The following is a 24,170-nucleotide window of genomic DNA, read 5'->3' as shown; positions in this document are numbered from 1 at the left end:
GGAAAAAGATATTCCATGCAAATGGAAATCAAAACAAAGATGGAGTAGCAATTCTCATATCAGACAAAATAGACTTTAAAATAAAGATTATCACAAGAGACAAAGAAGGATACTACATAATCAAGGGATCAATCCAAGAAGAAGATATAACAATTGTAAATATTTATGCACCCAACATAGGAGCACCTCAATACATAAGATAAATGCTAACAGCCATAAAAGGGGCAATCGCCAGTGATGCAATAATAGTAAGGGACTTTAACACACCACTTGCACCAATGGACAGATCATCCAAAATGAAAATAAATAAGGAAACACAAGCTTTAAATGATACATTAAAAAAGATGGACTTAATTGATACTTCTAGGACATTCCATCCCAAAACAACAGAATACACTTTCTTCTCAAGTCCTCATGGAACATTCTCCAGGATAGACCATACCTTGGGTCACAAATCAAGCCTTGATAAATTTAAGAAATCTGAAATCATATCTACTAACTTTACTGACCACAACGCTATGAGACTAGATGTCAATTACAGGAAAAAATATGTAAAAAATACAAACACATGGAGGCTAAACAATACACTACTTAATAACTAAGAAATCACTGAAGCAATCAAAGAGGTAATCAAAAAATACCTAGAAACAAATGACAATGAAAACAATATTACTCAAACCTATGGGAAGCAGCAAAAGCAGTTCTAAGAGGGAACTTTATAGCAATACAATCCTACCTCAAGAAAGAAGAAACATCTCAAATAAAAAACCAAATCCTACACCTAAAGCAATTAGAGAAAGAAGAACAAAAAACCCCCAAAGTTAGCAGAAGGAAAGAAATCATAAAGATCAGATCAGAAATAAATGAAAAAGAAATGAAGGAAAGAATACCAAAGATCAATAAAACTAAAAGCTGGTTCTTTGGGAAGATAAACAAAATTGATAAACCATTAGCCAGACTCATAAAGAAGAAAAGGGAAATGACTCAAATCAATAGAATTAGAAATGAAAAAGGAGAAGTAACAACTGACACTGCAGAAATACAAAGAATCATAAGAGATTACTACAAGCAATGATATGCTAATAAAATGGACAACCTGGAAGAAATGGACAAATTCTTAGAAAAGCACAACCTTCCAAGACTGAACCAGGAAGAAATAGAAAATATAAACAGACCAATCACAAGCACTGAAATTGAGACTGTGCTTAAAAATCTTCCAACAAACCAAAGTCCAGGACCAGATGGCTTCACAGGTGAATTCTATTAAACATGTAGAGAAAAGCTAACATCTATCCTTTTCAAACTCCTCCAAACCATAGCAGAGGGAGGAACGCTCCCAAGCTCATTCTTTGAGGCCACCATCACCCTGATACCGAAACCAGACAAAGATGTCACAAAGAAAGAAAACTACAGGCCAATATCACTGATGAACATAGATGCAAAAATCCTCGACAGAATACTAGCAAACAGAATCCAGCAGCACATTAAAAGGATCATACACCATGATCAAGTGGGGTTTATCCCAGGAATGCAAGGATTCTTCAATATACACAAATCAATCAATGTGATACACAATATTAACAAATTGAAGGATAAAAACCATATGATCTTCTCAATAGATGCAGAAAAAGCTTTTGACAAAATTCAACACCCATTTATGATCAAAACCCTCCAGAAAGTAGGCATAGAGGGAACTTATCTCAACATAATAAAGGCCATATATGACAAACCCACAGCCAAAATCATTCTCAATGGTGAGAAACTGAAACCATTTTCTCTAAGATCAGGAGCAAGACAAGGTTGCCCACTCTCACCACTACTATTCAACATAGTTTTGGAAGATTTAGTCACAGCAATAGAGAAGAAAAAGAAATAAAGGAATCCAAATTGGAAAAGAAGAAGTAAAGCTGTCACTGTTTTCAGATGACATGATACTATACATAGAGAATCCTAAAGATTGTACCAGAAAACTGCTAGAGCAAATCAATGAATGTGGTAAAGTAGCAGGATACAAAATTAATGCACAGAAATCTCTTGCATTCCTGTACACTAATGATGAAATATCTGAAAGAGAAATTAAGGAAATACTCCCATTTACCACTGCAACAAAAAAAATAATAAACTACCTAGGAATAAACCTACCTAAGGAGCCAGAAGACCTGTATGCAGAAAATTATAAGACACTGATGAAGGAAATTAAAGATGATACAGACAGATGGAGAGATATACCATGTTCTTGGATTGGAAGAATCAACATTGTGAAAATGACTCTACTACCCAAAGCAATCTACGGATTCAATGCAATCCTTATCAAACTACCAATGGCATTTTTCACAGAACTAGAACAAAAAATTTCACAATTTGTATGGAAACACAAGAGACCCCGAATAGCCTAAGCAATCTTGAGAAAGAAAAACAGAGCTGGAGGAATCAGGCTCCCTGACTTCAGACAAAGCTACAAAGCTACAAAGTTACAGTAATCCAGACAGTATGGTACTGGCACAAAAATAGAAATACAGATCAATGGAACAGGATAGAAAGCCCAGAGATAACCCCACGCACATATGGTCACCTTATTTTTGATAAAGGAGGCAAGAATATACAATGGAGAAAAGACAGCCTCTTCAATAAGTGGTGCTTGGAAAACTGGACAGCTACATGTAAAAGAATGAAATTAGAACACTCCCTAACACCAGACACAAAAATAAACTCAAAATGGATTAAAGACCTAAATGTAAGGCCAGGCACTATAAAACTCTTAGAGGAAAACATAGGTAGAACACTCTTCGACCTAAATCACAGCAAGATCCTTTTTGACCCCCTCCTAGAGAAATGGAAATAAAAACAAAAATAAACACATGGTACCTAATGAAACTTAAAAGCTTTTGCACAGCAAAGGAAAACCCTAAACAAGATGAAAACACAGCACTCAGAATGGGAGAAAATATTTGCAAATGAAGCAACTGACAAAGGATTCATCTCCAAAATTTACAAGCAGCTCATTCAGCTCCATATCAAAAAAATAAACAACCCAATCCAAAAATGGGCAGAAGACCTAAATAGACATTTCTCCAAAGAAGATATACAGATTGCTAACAAACACATGAAAGGATGCTCAACATCACTAATCATTAGAGAAATGTGAATCAAAACCACAATGAGGGGCTTCCCTGGTGGCGCAGTGGTTGAGAGTCCGCCTGCCGATGCAGGGGACACGGGTTCATGCCCCGGTCCGGGAAGATCCCACATGCCGTGGAGCGGCTGGGCCCGTGAGCCATGGCCGCTGAGCCTGCGCGTCCGGAGCCTGTGCTCCACAACGGGAGAGGCCACAGCAGTGAGAGGCCCACACACCGAAAAAAAAAAAAAAAAATCCACAATGAGGTATCACCTCACACCAGTCAGAATGGTCATCATCAAAAAATCTACAAACAATACATGCTGGAGAGGGTGTAGAGAAAAGGGAACCCTCTTGCACTGTTGGTGGGAATGTAAATTGATACAGCCACTATCGAGAATAGTATGGAGGTTCCTTAAAGAAACTAAAAATAAAGCTACCATATGACCCAGCAATCCCACTATTGGGCATATACCCTGAGAAAACCATAATTCAAAAAGAGTCATGTACCACAATATTCATTGCAACTGTATTTACAACAGCCAGGACATGGAAGCAACCTCAGTGTTCATCGACAGATGAATGGATAAACAAGATGTGGCACATACACACAGTGGAATATAACTCAGCCAGATAAAGAAACGAAATTCAGTTATTTGTAGTGAGGTGGATGGACCTAGAGTCTGTCATACAGAGTGAAGTAAGTCAGAAAGAGAAAAACAAATACCATAGGCTAACACATATATATATGGAATCTAAAAAAAAAAAAAAAAGGTTCTGAAGAACCTAGGAGCAGGACGGGAATAAAGACTCAGACATAGAGAATGGACTTGAGGACACGGGGAGGGGGAAGGGTAACCTGGGACAAAGTGAGAGAGTGGCATAGACATACATACACTACCAAATGTAAAGTCGATAGCTGGTGGGAAGCAGCCATATAGCATAGGGAGATCAGCTTGGTGTTTTATGACCACCTAGAGGGTGGTGTAGGGAAGGTGGGAGGTAGACTCAAGAGGGAGGAGGTATGGAGATATACGTGTATGTATAGCTGATTCACTTTGTTATAAAACAGAAACTAACACACCATTGTAAAGCAATTATACTCCAGTAAAGATGTTAAAAAAAAAAAGTAATAGGAATGTGATGTGCAGTATAGGGAATATAGGCAATAATATTGTAAATAACTGTGTATGATGACAGATTGTAACTAGATTAACTGTGGTGATCATTTTGTAATGTATAAAATATCAAATTACTATGTTATATGCCTGAAACTAATATTGTAAGTCAATTATAGTTGAATTAAAAAAAAAAGGTGGAACTAAAAATTGAAGTCTTTTCTTAAATCTCTGAAAGAAAGTAGTCTTTTAATGAATACAGAGTGCTACCAAGACTTTTAACCTGGAAAATAATGTATAGAAAGTGTTACATTTAAATTAAAGTTTAAAATAAACTTTAATGCTGTAACAAATTAGTCATTAAGTATATTGTAGAACACTTTCTTAACCTGTGTCTGAAGCACCTGGAAAACAGTCATTAAAATTTCATTTATATTTGGTGATAGGCAGATCATTCCCTATAACATTGTCTAAATGCTTCTGAGAGATGTAATTTGACTAGTAAATTAATGGTTTCTGGTGATCTTAACGTTAACATAACATTTGGAGGCATTGCTCATCCAGAGTGCAATATTGTATTTCACAAGATGCATGAGACAAAGGCACTTAATGAGTTTTGGCTGCACTGCACATATTGTGCACAACTCTGTTCAAACTGTTACAGGCTTCCTGCCAAGATATGCAGGAGAAATTGCCTAAAAGATTAGTAGAAGAAATGGTCTCATCCCCTGCTGTGTACCCTTGTGACTGGTTTGTCAACAGTTGGAGAAAATTTTGGTATAGACAGTAAACAATTAGTGTCAGTTCATTGGAAGGCTGGACCCCTGAATAAGATTTATGAAAGAGAAACAGGGATTCTAGTATAATATTTCCTTCTTAGTAATAAGTGATGGTTTTAATAGGTAATTGCCACTCCTAATATTCATTATTAAAGTTCATTCATGTTTTTTGTTTTTTTGTGGTACGTGGGCCTCTCACTGTTGTGGCCTCTCCCGTTGCGGAGCACAGGCTCCGGACGCACAGGCTCAGTGGCCATGGCGCACAGGCCCAGCCGCTCCGCGGCATGTGGGATCTTCCCGGACTGGGGCATGAACCTGTGTCCCCTGCATCGGCAGGCGGACTCTCAACCACTGCGCCACCAGGGAAGCCCATATGTTTTAATAAATGTTTTTGTGGTAAATTCCATTTGATGTGCTTCTAGGAAATAAATGGCTGGATAACACTGCAAGTCTAATATTCCTTTTTTTGTGTATATATAGCAAAAAATTTAAATTATTCATATCTTCATTAAGTTTTAAGCATAAATAGCAATTAAAGTTGTTTCCCATTAATAGTATGCAAGTGAAAAGTGTCAATGGCTGTTTGTTATTGCACATGGTCTACTGCTTAGAGGACATACCTACGTAAACCATACTCCTGAGTTGCAGAATCATTATACAATGGAAAAATAAATCATCTATAAAACTTTAAATATACACAACTGGAATAGTTTTATTTATTTATTTTGCAAATTCTTTAGCATATTCTCTTTGTTAGTTATCAAAAGTTTTTCTTGTATGTTATTTTAAAAAATCCTTACTATATCAGTATATAAATGTTTTACATAGTAAAAAGCTTATCTTTTTTGTTACACCATACAAAACATTTTGGCCAACGTTTACTGAATGTTTGCTATGTGCCAGGAACTGCTCAAAGTGTTTTATATATATTAATTCACAATAACCCTAATATTAGTTACTGTTTCAGCATCACTTTATAGAAGGGTAAAGTGATATATTGAGAAATTAGGAGGCGTGTCCAACCTCACAGCTAGCAAGTGGTGAAGGACTCAATCCAGGTAGTCTGACTACTGAGTCAGTCCTGTATACTACCTTTTTCAGATTACCTGGGAATAAATCTTTGTAGTGGGTAGAGTTGAATTGTGTAATGTTTTAAAATTAGTAGATATTTTTAAGAGTGTATATGTTTTGCTTTGAAAAATGTAATAGGTAAACTAAGATTTGAAATAATTGTTTGCATTCAATACTATTATCATTATCTGATATCATTTTAAGTATACTGTTCAGTGGCATTAATGCATTCACATTGTTGCACAACCATTACCAGTATTCATCTGAGGAATTATTTTATCACCCAAACTGATACTCTATACCCATTAAGTAATAACTTCTCACTGTCCCTTCCCCTCAGCCCCATTCTACTTTCTGTCTCTGTATCTCACTTTTCCTTTCTATAACGTGATGCTGAGAACAGTAATTACCTCTTTGGGTTATTGTGAGTTAATAATAGGCTTAACATAGCACAGTCTCTCTTCAGAGCTGTTAGACTGCAAGGGGAGCACTTGGATGGTAGAGTTCTTCTAAGATCAACCCACCATCATTTGAATTGCCTTCTATTTCACTATTGTTTTTCTGCCCAAAGAAAAATGTCTTCCTGGAGTGTGTGTGTGTGCGCGTGTGTGTGCATGTCTGTGTGTGTGTGTGTGTGTGTGTGTGTGTAGGCGGTAGGTGTGAGGGAGGCAGGATGGGAAAGAAGGAAGTTTGGAGAACCTACTAGCAGGAATGAAATCGATAATTGGTTTGTATCAGGATTCCATTGTTATGTTGGTGTGTGTGGTGTGCGTGGGTGTGTGCTCACACTCACATGTATATGTGTGTGTGTGCACACTCACGTGTGTGTGTTGGTAGAACTTGGGGAGTTAGGGATAGATATATCAGAATCAATCATGAGGTCTTTTCAAATTATTCTTTGCTACTTCCAAGCCCAGTTCTCCAGGAATTAAAGTAGAGTCTTCAGGGGTGGGAGTCTCTGTCATTTGTAGAAGCCCTTTGCTGGTTGTGGTATCCCCAACAGATCACCCCATACAGGCTTACACACTACCACACAAGCACTCACACGTCTATGGAGAACCACTGCACTGACTACACCATCTAAAGAGGAGAAAAAAGGAAAACTAGTCAGTAGTTGGCCTATCCTTGGTTACATTGTAACACATTTGAGAAGCTGAGGAAAGCAGAACTGGGGATTGTGGGTATATTTTGGCCAAGAATCTTGGAGAGTAATGCTGAGAAATAAAAGTGGTAGCTATGAAAAAAAGAGAGAGGGAGAGAAAACAAACTGAAAAGATGGCAAATGCACAGAGGCAGTCTAGGAACTATCAGTGGGCCCAGGACTGAGGTCATGAGGCATAACCTGTGGATTTATCAACAAACGTATAGTTAGATCTCATGAAAATAAGAAAAAAAAATCAATTTAACATGTGTTTTAAGACATTGAATTACTTTGTTTTTAGGGATTTGATAAGTTTGTTTTTTAAATTGTTAAAATAGACCCCTATGTTTCATTACAGATGTATGCTTAATTCAATTAGTCTTTTAGATGTCTTAAAAGTAAACCTGTCTGGAGTATAGGTGAAGCAGGATCTCTAACTTGTTTTGATTTCCCCAGGACTTTCCCAGTTTCAGCATTTCAAGACCCATGTTTCCAGAATCCCTTTGGACTTGGGCAATCGGTGATGGTTGGTCACCCTAAGTTCAAGACACATTATTTATAATCATATCTTTATCATTTTATTATATACATATTAATTATATTTTCCTATCATGTGTTTTGCCCTTTTACATCTTTATCTGTAAGAATAATAAGCAGTAAACAATAAACTTTTCTTTAAATTAAAACACTATAGTTTTGAAGTGGACATTTTTGCTTTCAAAGGAAGAAGGCAGCAAAATGTTATTGAAAGCGGTTGCATTTAGTGCTTAAAGTGATATGTCCTAAATCGGATACCTGGCTGGTGACCAGATGTTCTAGGAATTCATCTTAATTGATTATAATGTCTGACTTCAAAATGCACATGCATGAGTTTGGAAAATCTATCTGTTGTACTTATGTATCTTTCTTAAGATAATTAACTCTGATGGAAAGGAAGAGAAGACCAGGTGTTAGGGTTATTGTTCTTAGATAATTTAGAACTATTCTTTTTTCTCCAATATGAGCATTTTGCACTGTACATTTCCCTCCAAGCATTGCTTTAGCACCTTACCATACATTTTGATACATTCTGTTTTTATTTTCCTTCAATTCAAAATATGTTCTAATTTTCCTTTTAACTTGCTCATTGACCCATGTGATATTTAGAAGTATGTTGTTTAATCTCCAAATATTTGGAGGTTTTATGAATGTCTTTCTGGTATTGACGTCCAATTTAATTTTGTTATGATCGGAGAAGATACTCTGTATGGTATCAGTTATTTTCAGTTGGTTGAGGTTTGCTTTGGGGCACAGATTATGGTCTATCTTCCAAATGTTCCATGCACTCAAAAAGAATGTTTAATCTGCTGTTGTTAGTTTAAATCAGTGGCTATTGTTACTGAGGTCTTCTTGATTAGTGATTTTCTGTCTACTTGTTCTATCAGTTTCTGAGAGTGTTGTGTTGAACTCTCCATCAATAGTTGTGGATTTGTGTATTTTCCCTTTTAGTTCTATCAGTTTTTACTTCATGTATTTTGAAGCTGTGTTGCTAAATTCATACACATTTAGGATTTTTATGTCTTCTTGGTAAATCTAATACTTTATCATTATGAAATTTCCCCCTTCATCCCAGGTAATACTACTCCTTCTGAAGTCTACTTTGTTATTAATATAGCCACTCCAGTTTTCTTTTGATTTGTGTATGCATAGTGAGTTTTCCTCATCCTTTACCTTTTAACCTCTCTATGTCTTCATATGTGAGTCTCTTGTAGATGGTAAATACTTGCGTCTTGCTTTATTATTCAATTTGACCATCTCCATATTTTAATTAGTATGTTTAGATCGTTTATAGTTACATATGTAACTATATGTGTGATTTGATTAAAAGCCACTCAATTGCTGGTTGTTTTCTATGTGTTCCACTTGTTTTTCTCTTCCACTTTTCCTTTTTCTGCCTGCTTCTGAATTATTGTGATTCCATTTAACTTCACTATTGGCTTATTATTTATACCTCTTACTAAATTATTTTTAGTGTTTCCTTAGGATTTACAATATACATCTTTGATTAATCACGGTTTAAGTAACATTACACCACTTCATGTATAATGTCAGAAACTTACAACAGTATACTTCCAAAGCACCCTTCTCAATTTTTTTGCTATTGTTGCCCAAATATTTTTTAGGCATTAAAAAATACAACCCTTAGGCCAAAACCAGTTATATTGATTCATTTTTGTGTAATTTATGGCTGCTTTCATGCTACAACAGTATAGTTGAATAATTGCAAGGGAGACCTTATGACCCACAAAGCCGAAAATATTTACTATTTTATCCTTTAAAGAAAAAGTTTGACAATTCCTGTTTAGACAGTGAATCTTTTTAGTATGATTAAGAAGATATTTTCTATTTACCTTTATTTTAACCATATCCAGCAATGTTTATTTTTTTTTCTATAGACCCAAGTTTATGTCTTATGTCATATTTCTTCTTGCTGAAGAACTTGTTTTAGCTTTTCTTATAGCTCAGGTCTGTTAGTAAAGAATTCTCTCAATTCTGTTTAATCTGAAAAAATATTTATCCTTATTTTTGAAAGTTATATTTGATGAATTTATTTTTCTGGCTTTACAGTTATTTTCCTTCTGTCACTCTATAGTCTGGCTTGCCTAGTTTCTGTCAAAACTTCTCTAATTTCTTACTTTTTTTGTATATAATTTGTCTTTTATTTTCTGGCTGTCTTCAATATTTTCTCTTTGCCTTTAATGTTCAGCCATTTGAATCTGATGTGCCTAGATTTGAGCATTTTTTTTCTCTGCCCTATTTTATCTGTGTTCTCTTTCAGGGATTCCAGTTATGCTTATGTTAGATTTTTTAATCTTTATGTTTTAACTTGGATAATTCCTACTGACTTATCTTTAGACTCCATGATTCTTTTCTGAACTATTTCAAGTCTGCAGATGAGTCTCTCAAAGTCATTTTTTTATGACTACTATCACTGATTTTTATTTTTAGAATTTCTTTAAACTCTTATATTTTTCATTTTTCTGCTGAAATTACCATTCTAACAATTCTAGTGAATTCTAACAATTCACTAGAAACTGTTTAGATAGTTTCTAGTGCCCTGATTTTAAGTTAACTGATCTTTTCTCCACCAGTGTCTAATCTGCTAAGCCTATCTTATAGTATAGTTTCTATTTCTCTATTGAGATGCTCTATTTGTTTCCTTATTATGTGTATGTTTTATTGCATTGGCCAAAAAGTTTGTTTGGGTTTTTCATAACATCTTATGGAAAAACTCAAACGAACTTTTTGGCCAACCCAGTACTTTAAATACTTCAATATATGTTGAATCACTGCTTTACAGTCTCTGGTAATTCCATCTTTTTTTTTTTTTTTCCTTTTTGGAATCTGTGCCTATTTACTTATTTTTCTTCTTTTCTTCTTCTTTACGTATCTAGTAAGTTTTTATTGGATGATGGACATTATTGAGCTTACTTTCTTGACTGTCTGGATTTTATGGTCTTTGTTAATAGAATGTTGAATTATGTTCAAGTAGACAGTTAATTTTCTAGAGTATGTGATTAATCATTTTGAGTGTTGCTTTTAAGCTTTATTGGGAAATTTCTGTAGTGGAAGTTTTTGTAGTGCTATATTAGCTACATCTTATGTATGTTTTTTCTTAATTTTAATGAATGCTCAGATTAAGTTCAAAAAGAGAAGTGTGGTACATGATAATCTATTATAAGGATTTGACATTATAAATTTCTCATTAAACTGCCTTATTTAGAAGAACCATGTAATCTTCACTCATTCATTCACCCATCAATTATTATTCCCATGAGAACTAAGAAGATATTAATAAGGAAGAGGCAGATTCTTGGATTTTAGAGTGGGAAATGTACCAAGAGTGGTGGGAATTCTGAGGAAAGGGTAGAGACTTCTGGTTTCAGGAGGTGGTGGGAAGTCAGATTCACGGAGAAAGTGACATTTGAATTGGAAATGGAAGGATTTACATCATGAGGTTTGATGGAGGAAAAGATATTCCAGGCATAGCTAAGGCATATAGACAATTTTGGAGAACCAGTAAAAATCAATTTTCAAAGGTGTCAAATGTGTTAAATGGGGTAATTATAATAGTACTTCATATGGTTACTGCACACATAAAATGAAATAATGCATTAAATTGCTTAGAAAAAAATTTGGCATGTGGTAATTACTAAAATATTGTTTATTTGACAGATTTTGGGAGCATTTTTTAAGCAGGTATGCTAAGCTTATATATCATTAAAATATTAAATATGAATATATCATTACCTTTGTAACAGATATTTAAAACTGTTGTTATTTTTGTTACTAAAATTATTAAATATTTGTCATATTTTTAAGATTAGTCATTATTGAGAAGCTTCTATAAAGATAGACATTTTAATATTCCACCTTTAATCCTGGTTATTACTCAGAAATACATGTCATAATAGTAGAGAAATATGCTTTGAACTTGGGCTTTGAAAGGTTTAGATCAATAAATATCTGAACAATTTTACAAAAAAAATTTTTCCCTTCAGTTATACATAATTTACATTTGAAATTTATAATTGGTCTTTGTCATGTTTGATGACCTTGACTTTTTGACATCATTGCCAAGTATTCAAATCTATTATATGGATTCATGTTCTTGTGTTATATCTAGTAATTGATCCATTCTTCATTACATTAAACCTATTTGGATGTAGAAGGATGGGCTTCTTCCTAATTAACCTTAACTGTTATGATGAAATTATATTACAGACTGACACTAGCAGTTTATTTTATGACATTGTTTATTCAGTGTTTAGAAAAGCACTTAATCATTTAATCTAATAGACTTTCAAATAATAGATTGTTCTGGAAGCCAAAATTTGGCTTTGACATTTAAAAAAAAGCATGTTTGACACAAAATTAGGTAAATAATAATGAAAATATTAAGTACCCAGGAGCCATATTTAAATAGTATGCAGACTTTTTATAGAAAATTACATAAATTTCTTGGACTTTAATTATATATAGCAATAAATCAGTAAGAAGATGCATTACTATGTTGAAAGAAATATTGTTCATAGGAGTCGAGATACCATAGGAGACATTCATGTGTTCAAGAACATCAGAAAAGAGCGTTTGTGATTGATGCAAGCCTCTAATACGGAGGCTGGCATTTTTATTTCCTTTTAAGTTAAAGTTCAAGGGTGTTCTGTAGTATTTTCTGAGCTGCTTCTACTTTTGCAGGTAATGAGAAAACAAATAACCAAATATAGCTCTAGATTTCAAGATGTTTACAATTAGATAAGACATATTTGTATGGGCGAATAAAATTTTTAAAATTTCTTGTTTAACCACATTACTTTATAAATAAGGAAATTATGTTACTTTAGCTATTCATAGGATGATAGGATTTTGTGGCAGAGTTGGGGCTCAACTCAAGGATTTTTTTTCTTTCTTTCTGCATTAAACAATGAAAGATGGCTGTGCCTCGTTTTCTCCTTCTGTAAAATGGGTATTATTATCATGCCTTATGCATTTTATCATAATCATTGTGAGGATTAACTGAAGAAATACTTGTAAAGCAAATATTAATTATTGGGAACATAGTAAGGACTCAGTATGTGAAACCATCAGCAGCAGCATTGGTCCTATGTTATCTGGCAAAGACTATATTTAGTGCCATAGGAGTTTAGATAAAAGAATGATAATGAAGAATGGAGAAAGCAGATTCGCAGTCAGGTAGTAGAAAACCACAGTACACACTTGTAAAACTAAGTCTTCTAGAGAAAGACAATTTGGGTATAAATTTTCTGCCACTTACTATCATTAGAATTATGGACAATTTAGTTATAATTTTAAAAGCTTTAGTTTCCTCCAGTTTATAATGATAAAACCTATGCCCAAGTGTATCAGGGGCACAAACTTGGTGTATTATAAATATCCAGTATATGTTAGCTTTTATTTTACTACTAACCGAACAATTTGATAAAATCTGGCAATTGGCTAGTTAGGTCAGTACAGCCAGAGGAAGTATATATTCAAACTAACTCGTACTATACACATAAAGCTTAACTCTCAAAATTTAGTCACATCAAGGTTGGATTTTGCCAAGGTTATAAATGAAATTTTAAGTTGTCTTAATAACAACTAGAAATATTTATTTTGCTATTTCTTTTCCATTTTACTTTCAAACAGTTTTGTTGTCTTTTTTATAAGGATCTCTCAATGAAATGTGTTTAATAAGAACTCTTTGCTTTAAAAAGTTATGTAATTAGTGTTGAAATAATGCTGATAAGTAACATATGGTGATGATATAAATACTACAGTAGATTTTTCTCTATTACAATTATTAAAAAATTGGAAAAGTTTGGTGTCTGTTGTGTTAGTCTAACAGAAGCAATGGGAACAGGATCTTATCATTTCATATTATATTGCTCACTGCCAGAAAAGTGAATTATATATCACTAAAAATAGAATTTTAACCTCCCACTGTACAAAGGGAAATTCTATATTGATAGATATTGACCCTGATGTTTTAATGTATATATACCTAATTTAAGATTTCTAATGTATTTAGAAATTAGAACGTATATATTATAAAATATTGATAGTAATTTAATGCTAAGAAAAATTAGAAACAAGTAAGAAACAAAATAACAGTTTCATTTTTTTTCCTTTGTCCTTTGAAGAATAAGATCCAACAGACATACTTCAAGAGTATATTAAATATCTACTGCTACATAACAATGAATCCAAAACCTAGCAGCTTAAAAGAACAAACATTTCTTATTTCACGGACTTTGGGAGTGGCTTAGCTGGGCAGTTTTGGCTTAATGTGTCTCATGTAGTTGAAGTCAAGCTGTTGGCCAGGACTGTAGTCTCATCTGAAGTCTTGACTAGGGTAAAGTCTGCTTCTGATCTCATTCATATGGTGATGGCAGGCCTCAGTTCCTCACAGGCTGCTGCACAGAGAGTATCATTTTCTCTCTGGCTAGTGACCAGAGGCCTCCTCAGTTCCCTGTCACATTAGCCTCTCTATGGGGCAACTCACAACATAGAAGCTGGCTTTCCCTAGAGTGACTCAAGAGAGAGAGGGCCCAAGGCAGAAGCCACAGGGTTTTATAACCTAACCTTGCAGATGACACACCACCACTTCTGCTATATCCTGTTGCTCATACATACCAACTCTGATAAGAAGTGGGAGGAGATGTTACGGTAAGCAGGAGACTGGAATCCTTGGGAGCCATTTTGGAGACTGGCTACCACTGAGAGGAAATGGTTCTCCTTACTTGCTGACAGAGAGAGTTGCTTACCTTGTCTGAGGATTCTGGGCCTATATCCCCTGCCTTAGATGGTGATTTCTGTGAGACTAGCCTGTAAATTCAATAAGTCCTTACCTTAATGATTACTTGGTAAAAAGACAAAGCTTCTGGTCTAAGCAGACATTTGCTTATTTTTTTCCCATGGCTTCCTCCACAGCATTTAGCCTGTTTGGCCAGTTCTTCAAGGTTCTGAATCTCTTTCTATAAAGCAGATTGGAAGGAGGCCTCACTGAGGATATTTATATAAGGTGGTAGAATTCCTTTTATGCCATCTCACCCCTAGAGTCCATGTTTCCACAGTTATTAATCTGCATGCAAGACTGGATTGAAAACAGTTCTTTCACAGTTTAGGACTCCTTACCTCTCTTTTGTGAACAAAAAAGGAATTGGTAAAACTGGGGTCCTTTCCAATAGACTGTTTAAGGAAGATCACAGTTGGGTTATCTCTGTGACCAGTTGACATGTATAATAAGATTTGAAGAGTTGATGAAAATAGTAAGTTTAACATGTCAATCGGTGGCTTATCAAAGTGATCATCCTTGACTAGTTGGAGGAATTTTGTTTCATTTAAATTGCATCTATTTTTCACTCAGAACAGATGAATGAAAGAGTATTTAGGCTTTACTCCTGATCCGACGGATTTTTTTTTTTTTTTTTAAATCCAGGCTCCAGCACTTACTGTATAATTGATTCTGGGCATCTGATGGATGGCAGGGAAGCCACACCCCCAAGGTCTCTTTCTAGAAACTGCCTTATTTTCTCTTTCCATATGTTTGTAGCCTGCATTTTGGAGTTGAACTTAAGTGCTTATGCAAATATATCAAGGGAGTGATGATTGCTATATGTATTGTCTTAAGCTGTGGATGGCTGGAGAAGAGTAGCAGGCGAGAGCGTAGCCTGACTCTGAAGAGTGGAACCACTCTTTCAGCTTAATTAACCACATGGGGTGGATTTTATTATTGTTCCCAAACATGTGCTCTGTCCCTAAGAGGTATACATCCATTCCTTTTGCCATGTGACTGTCAACGCCTTCCACTAGGCAAAATACACTTCCCATGTCACTGTTAAGCTTGACCATGTGACTTTATTTGCACAAGAGCAGAAATAATTCTTCATCAGCCTGGATCCCAGAACAAGATATATGGAACAATGTTGAGCAGAGTTGTAGTAACTCTTAGACCTTGAGTGAGAAATGGATGTTTATTGTTGCAAACTCCTTAGACTTTAGAGTCGTTTGTTTCCATAACCAAAGCTGATTAGTACACTATATAGACTATGAAATGGTCATATACTGTGATGGACCCTGTGGACAATATTCCATAACTGCCAACCATAGCGCAGGCTGTCCCCTTGCACTCATTAAGAAAGGACTGATGGTATCCATTGTTTTACACATTTGAAAGTAATGAGGAACAGAACTTTCAACTGTGAAGAATATCCATAAGTATGTATGTTTTCTATCACTGTATAATGGATGATCAATAGGCTAGATGGCAGTGAGCAGCTTAAGTTCAAAAAGAGAAATGTGGTACCTATTAGTCTGTTTTAAGTGTTTGACATTAGAAGTTTCTCAGGAAAGTGACTGTTTAGAAGAACTATGGTATCTTCATTCTTTATTCATCCATCAATTATTCCCATGAGGACTAGGAGGATATTATCAAGGAAGAGACAGATTCTTGGATTAGAACAAGAAATGTATGAAGGGTGGTGGAAATCCTGAAGGAAGAGTATAGATTTCTCGTTTCAGGAGGTGGTGCGAAGTCACGTTTATGGAGGAAGTGACATTTGAATTGACCGGGAAGGAAGGATTTACCTTAACGAGGTTTGATGGAGGAAAAAACATTCCAGAAGGTCAGATTCATGAGCAAAATATCAGAGATGGAAAAGCATGGATGTTTATGAGAAACAATAAGCATTTTAATTTTAATGGAACATGAGGCACATGGAGGAAAATAGGCTCAGGTGAGAGTGTGAAAAGACTTGAATGTTAGACACTGGAGTTCAGGCTTTGATTTCTAGGAAATGGGGAAGCACCAGAGATTTTCAAGTGGGGGATTATATGACTATTGTTATTTCTCAGAAAGATATATATATATATATATATATATAGATAGATATATATATATACACGAGCAATAAGTAGTATATTTGATTCTTCCTATCTATTGTTCTTCTATCTTTTCCCTTTTCTAAAAAACATAATATGAAAATATATAGTCACTTAAGAACCTTATCAAATTGAGTGCTTCTTAGAGAATTCTGATCTCTGGCAAATAAATCTTATCAAATTTTGCTTTCATCACTCACCTATCTGTTTAGAAACTTTAAGTCTTTCCTTACTTCCTGTTCATCAATTCTAAATCTACTGCCTAGTTGCCAGCTTTTCTGTAATATGATCCCAAGATTTGTGGTAGGACTTCCAGTGTGAAGACATGGAAGCCTACAATGAATAGATGAATAGGAGATGACAGGAAGGACATAAGGGAGAATCTGAAATCCTAGCGGCCATAAAAGATAATCTTGCTCTCTTTTAAGGAGGCGGCCCAGCCATTTTATATCTGAAGCTACTTGCCTGTAGGTCATATACATAAGTGATAGAATTGATGTTTAACCTCAGGTATGATTTATTATAAAGTCATTTAAAACCTTTACTATTACCCAATGTTGGAGGGAACAAGAATTTACCAGACTTGGCAGAACATACCAACTATCACAGAAAGACCAAGATATTGATCTAACTTGTTCTAACATCTAGGGCACTCTTAGTTTTGTAGGCTGATTCCAAAGGCAAATATTCAGCATCTTGCTTACTTTGATCATTTAAGATAAACCTGAGAATGGATAGTATATTCGAGTACTCTGTGAAAAATTTGATAAATACTTAAATTTCTCTATTCTTGGTTATCATCACTACTTCTCTTGGTCTGTAGTTAACTCTAGTCAAAATGGGAAAACAAAAAGTATCTCAGTCTATTTCAGACTTAGAGAGGGCAAAGTTGAGAAGTCTATATGCTGCTTTCCAGAACAATCTGGCATCAAGAGTAGTGGTGGTGCTTATCAGGAGAATAAAGTCTAAGGGCAAATACCACGAATTCGTAAGGTAAGAATAGGAGTTTTCTGGGAATTGAACTGAGAAGAGGGGATGAGATGATCACAGAGTTTGGAGAAAGGCTTCCAGGTTTGTTTATTTTCCCCCTTCAAGTTTTATTGAAGTATAGTTTACATATAATAAAATGCACTTACAGTACGATGAGTTTTAACAAATGTGTAACTCACATACACCACCAAAATCAAGACATAGAACACTTCATCGCTCCTCCCAAAGTAACCGTATATCCCTTTCAGTTGATTCCTCTTATCCCTGGCTCCAGGCAACCAATGACTGAGTAAAGTAGCTTTAATGTATTCAATCTTTTGTGCTTATCTTTTGTTCCGCATAATATTTTTGAAATGCTTCTATGCTGTTTCTACATCCAAAGCTCTTTACCACTGAAGTACTAGGGAAGTCCCACATTATATTTATGTTTGAATGTTTGATCAACCTTACATTCTGGGATGAATTATCCTTTGTTATGGTTTATTTTAACATTACTGGATTTGATTTGCTCATTTTCTTCAGGATTTTTCCTGAAGAAATTTTAAATTAAAATTTAAAACTGTTCCTATAAATGTCAAAAGCATACTGAATTTTATTATTTTTTGAGTCAGCTTTGGTAATTTGTCTTTCAAATAATTTTCTCATTTATGTTGTCAAATTTATAGGGATATGGTTGTTCACAATATTCCCTTATAATTTTCTCTTAACATCAGTAACTTCTGCAGTGATATTTCTTCTTTAACTTACAAAATATTGGTAATTTAGATCCTTTCTCTATTTTATTTTTTGATTGGCCTAGCTAGACCTATTTAATTGATCTTTTCAAAGATCTGCATTTGCTTTCATTGATTTTCTCTATTGTTGGTCCATTTTCTATATTACTGATTTTGACTCAGCTTTATTTTTTCTCCTTTCTACCTCTTTGTGTTTAATTTTCTTTACTAGCTTCTTATCACAGGAGCTTGGATCATGGATATTAGATCTTTCTTATTTCCTTGTATAAGAATGTAAAGCTATAGATTTCCCTCAAAGTACTGCTTTAACTGCAACTAAGGTTTTGATAAGTTATGTTTTCATATTTGTTAGTTCAAAATATTTTCTAAATTCCCTGTGACCTCTCTGACCTGTGGCTATTTACAAGTGTTTTGTTTAATTTCCCTATACTGGGGGATTCTCTGGATTTTTTTTTTTTTTTGTTATTGATGCCTTGTTTAAATCCTTTATAGTCAGAGAACATATTTTGATTTATTTTAATAATTTTAAAATTTGAATAATGTGGATGTACTTAATGACACTGAATTGTACACTAAAAATGGTTAAAGTGGTAACTTTTATGCTATGTGTATTTAACACAATAACAATTGTTAGCTATTATTTCTGAGTATAATAATTTTGAAACTGTCTATTAAGACAATTTTTGAGACTTGATTTATGTCTCAGGTCTATTTGGTCTGTGGTAACTTTTCCAGTGCCAGTGTTGTTGGCTAGAGTGTTTGATAACTATCAATTAGGTCAGTTCTTTGAGAATGTTGTTCAAGTCTTCTGTAGCCTCACTGATCTTCTGTCTGGTTGTTCTATGAATTAACAGAAAGGAATTTTGAAATTTCTAACTATAATTGCAGATTTTTCTGTTTTTCTTTTCAGTTATATTAATTTTTGTTTAGTGCATTCTTGGAGCTCTGTTCTTGAGTGCATGTCTACTTAGTGTTATGTCTTGTTCATGATTGACCACTGTATCATGAGGAAAGGTCCATTTTTTTTCCCTAATGATATTCCTTGCTCTGAAGTCTACTTTGTATATAACTACCCAATTCTCCTGTATTTAGTAATTGCATAATACATATTTTTTCCCATCCTTTTATTTGAACTGAAATTTTACATTTCAAGTGTGAAATTTTACATTTCAAGTGTGATTCTTACTGTCGTTTTCTTTTATTGTTGTTTTAGTCCAACATGCTCACTTACCTTTATTATAACTATCAATGTGATTGGGTTAAATCTATGACCTTACTCTACATTTTCTATTTGTTTCAGGGTTTTCTCTTTTTCTTTTCTTTTTTTTTCCTTTGGTTGTTGTTTTCTTCTTCTTTTCCTGTTATGTTTTTTGTTGAGTATTTTTGACTATCATTTTATCTCCACTCAAATTAATATCTATACCTCAATTCTCAATTTTTTTAGTGATTATTCTGTGTTGAAGGTTTACATATGCATACTTAAGTTATCACAGTTTACTTTCAAATAATATATCTCTTCTCTACTTTATGACAGTATACTGCCATTCCTCCCTCCTGTTTTTTGTGCTATTTGTATCATACATTTACAAACCCTACCATACATTTATAAATCCCAGCATATGGTTTTTATTTTTTATTTAAATAGTCTATTTTTTGTGTGTGTGTAGTACAGTGTACTATATTCTTTTTTTAAAGGTTTCTTTTTTTATTGAATGAAAGATTCTTTAAATTCTATAGTGTTTTACAATTTTCAAAAGTTTCACGCATATAATCTCCCATAATAACCCTTTTTCCCCCTTACCCCTCTATTGCTCCTCCCCCCGTTCCTTCTTACCACTGATAACCACTAGTTTGTTCTCTATGTCTGTGAGTTTACTTTTTGTTTATTCAATAGTTTGTTGTATTTTTTAGATTCCACATATAAGTGATATCATACATTATTTGTCTTTCTCTGTCTGATTTATTTCACTTAGCATAATGACCTCCAAGTCCATCTACATTGCTGCAAAGGCAAAATTTCATTCTTTTTTATGGCTGAGTAACATTCCATTTTATATATATATATATATATATATATATATATTTTTTTTTTTTTTTTCTTTTTGGATGTATCTGCATGTGAAACATATCATACACTTTTAGAGGTGGAAAACCCCTTTCTATTTCATACCAAATTATAAGATTCTCTAGAAATAAGACATTATGCTCAAATATCTAAAATGGAATTAAGAATAGAATATAATTTTCAGACAAGTGGCAAACTACTCTGGTACTCAGGTCAAAATCATTAATGTAATGGCTATGACTACCTACTTCAGAGAAAACATGAAAAAGGAATGGGCATTTTCAAGAAGAAAAACATGAACAGAGGAAAGAACTGGAAAAAATTCCATCAAAGTCCCATAGGCTCTAACCATGTCTAATGCTCTTCCCTAAACCAATCTCTGTGGCCACAGAACGCAGTACCATGGTTGGCTTAGTCTGAGCCAGCATTGGAACCTCTTTCAAAAGAGACAAAAATTTGGGAGTCTTCAGCATGAAGATGACATGTAAAGCCACTGAAATGAATAAGATCACCCAGGAAGAAAATTTAGAGAAGAGCCCCAGGAGGGCTCAAGAGGAAATAACTTTCAAGAGGAAAAACATGAACTATATATATATATATGTGTATATATATATATATATATATATATATATATATATATATATATATCTCACATCTTCTTTATCCATTTATCTGTCGGTGGACATTTAGGTTGCTTTCATACCTTCACAAGTGTAAATAATGCTGCTGTGAACATTGGGATGCATGTATCTTTTCAAATTAGTGTTTTGGGGTTTTTGTTTTGGGGGTTTTTTTTTGGATGTATACCAAGGAGTGGAATTGCTGGGTAATATGGTGGTTCTACTACTTTTAGTTTTTTGAGAAAATTCCATACTGTTTTTGACAGTGGCTGCACCAATTTACATTCCCACCAGCAGTGTATGAGGGTTCCCCTTTCTCCATATCCTTGTCAACATTTGTTATTTTTGTTCTTTTTGATGATAGTCATTCTGATGGGTGTGAAGTGGTAACTCACTGTGGCTTTGATTTTCATTTCCCTGTTGATTAGAGATGTGGAGCATCTTTTCATGTGCCTGTGGGCCAATTATCTTTTAAGTATATTAAAAATGAGGACAATTTTCTTTTATATTTACTTATATTTACTGTTTCTGGTGTTCTTAATACCTTTGCATAGATTCAAATCTCAATCTGATACACTTCTCCTGTGCCCCCCAAATTTCCTTTAACATTCCTTTCAGTGCAGATTTGCTGGTGGAAAATTTTTGCAGCACATGTTTATCTGGATTCTTTACTTCACTTTTTTTTTTTTTTTTTTTTTTTTGCGGTACGCGGGCCTCTCACCGTCATGGCCTCTCCCATTGCGGAGCACAGGCTCCGGACGCACAGGCCCAGCAGCCATGGCTCACGGGCCCAGCCGCTCCGCGGCATGCGGGATCCTCCCGGACCGGGGCACGAACCCGTGTCCCTTGCATCGGCAGGCGGACTCCCAACCACTGCGCCACCAGGGAGGCCCTTTACTTCACTTTTTGAAGGGTATTTATGCTGTGCTCTCAGGGTTTTAACCAGCGGAAGGCGATGTGCCTCTCCACAGTTGGAGATGGGGAGGCACACCTACACCTCCAGGCTCTCAATGAAGCTGGAGTCCTTCCTGGTCGTGGCACTGAATTTGTAGATGAGGTTGTTTCAATTCAAGGCTTGACAAGAAAAGAGAATAGTTGCTCTCAACAGTCTGCTAGAACAATAAAAATATTACTAGGAAATGGTAATAGTTTACTTGTAATAGATCAATAGGAATTTGTAGTGTCATTCAAATATTGAATTTTTTTTTTTTTTCCTAGCAAGAAGTTTACTAGTGTGAGTTTTAGATTGATTTTCATTCCTGGAGAAGAATTGGTCTAGGTTTGCTTTCGATGTATGTCTGTTTGTTCTCTCCAAGGCAGTGCTTGTTTGTTTTTCCTCTTGAAAATGCCCATTCCTTTTTCATGTTGTCTCTGAAGTAGGTAATCATAGCCATTACATTAATGATTTTGACCTGAGTACCGGAGTAGTGTGCCTCTTTTCTGAAAATTCTATTCTATTCTTAATTCCATTTTAGATATTTGTACATAATGTTCTAGAGGATCTTATAATTTGGTACAAAATAGAAAGGGGTTTTCCACCTCTAAAAGCCCATGATTTGTTTCACATGCAGAAGTGTCCAAACTTTGTAAGGACAGGTTGATGGCCAGAGCTTATATTATATAGCAATACAATTAGTGAGTTACCTCTTGCCAATATATTTTTTCATTATATATTGGAACTCATGAATTATGATGCCACTTTTCTTCATTCTGTGATAGAACTTTTGCCTATCATATTCTGAAGCTAATCACCATCAGAGTGGCAGTTGTATATATCTTGATAGACCCAGCTCTGTTATATACTGGTGTGTGACTTTTGGCAAGATACTGAACCTCTAATCCTCAGTTCCCATTTCTGACATTTGTTTAGCTCACAGGGTTATTGTGAGTTTAACGAGATAATGCACGTAAACCACTCAGTTACAGTGTCTGCCATACTGATGAAATCAATGTCAAGGATTATTTTAATTAGCTTTTATGTTCAGTGAAATACATAAAATTAAATAAAATTGAATCCTCTCCATTATGGATACTTCAGGAAACATGGAGAGGACACAAGAGAGATAAACAGTTGAATGGATAAATGTTAATGTTTTTATAATTTAATGGAATGTCTTAGTAACTATGATATAAAAAGAAGGCAAATGGTTTCCTGAGAAGCTTTTTGCTGTAAAGCAGAACTAACGGTACAACACAATAGGAAGGTCACTGGGCTTTGTATCAGCAGACTTTGCTTTATTATGGCTCTATCACTTCCTATTACCTAATTTTTGCAAATATAGCTATTATCCTTTCTGGCCTTACATAGGAGATAAACTGCTTCTGGAGCCCCTTGACAAAAGTGAGAAAGGTTCTGATGCTCTGTCTGGAAGGACCATTGGTAGCCATGAATAGATGAGCTATACTCCTGAAGTAAGTAACTGAATGCCACTTGTTATGGGCTAAATTGTGTCTCCCTCTCCAGCCCCCCACCCCGAATTTATGTGTTGAAGTCTTAGCTCCTAGTACCACAAAATGGGACTGTATTTGGAGATATGGCCTTTAAGAAAATAATTAAGGTTGAATGATGTCATTGGAGTGAAGCCTAATCCAATATGACTGATGTCCTTATAAGAAGAGGAGATTAGGACACAGACATACACAGAGGGAAGACCCTGTGAAGACACAGGGAGAAGACAGCCACCTACAAGGCCTTCAAAAGAAACTAACCCTGCTGACACCTTGATCTTGGACTTTTAGCCTCTAGAACCATGAGTAAATAAATTCCTGTTGTTTAAGCCACCTGGTCTATGGTACTTTGTTATAGCATCCCTAGCAACTAATACACCACCTGTCACCTTTGCCCAGAGTCTCCTTGTTAAACTGGCTTCTTCAAGGGCTTGGGGACTTCACTATGTGGGTAATATCATAAACTTATGAGGAGCCCTCTTCATGCTTCCCTTAAATAAAAAGAATTAAATTAAATGTCTGCAAAGTGAAAAATGACTGAACTCACATTTGAAAGACTCTGTTTTCCTTTAAATGCTGGGGTTTGACAATATGTCATAGATTAAAGCCCATCAAGATATGGCAATGTGGCTAGCTGTGGCTCTTCTCTGAACCCATGAACTAAGT

At 34.8% G+C, this 24,170-nt stretch overlaps 1 long non-coding RNA gene across 1 annotated transcript in view; it reads left to right on the top strand.

Annotated features, from left to right (window-relative positions):
- LOC117199176 (uncharacterized) overlaps window positions 1-23,935 on the top strand; it is a 46,789-nt gene extending 22,854 nt beyond the window's left edge. The window contains exon 3 of the long non-coding RNA XR_007477676.1: window positions 23,365-23,935. This is a non-coding gene — a long non-coding RNA (uncharacterized LOC117199176). The remainder of the gene's footprint in view (window positions 1-23,364) is intronic.
- Window positions 23,936-24,170: the final 235 nt, after the last annotated feature.

This window comes from Orcinus orca, chromosome 5 (genome assembly GCF_937001465.1).
Source record: "Orcinus orca chromosome 5, mOrcOrc1.1, whole genome shotgun sequence".
Taxonomy (NCBI): domain Eukaryota; kingdom Metazoa; phylum Chordata; class Mammalia; order Artiodactyla; family Delphinidae; genus Orcinus; species Orcinus orca.
Note: the sequence above shows the minus strand (reverse complement) of the source record. Positions and strands in the feature narration are given on the sequence as shown.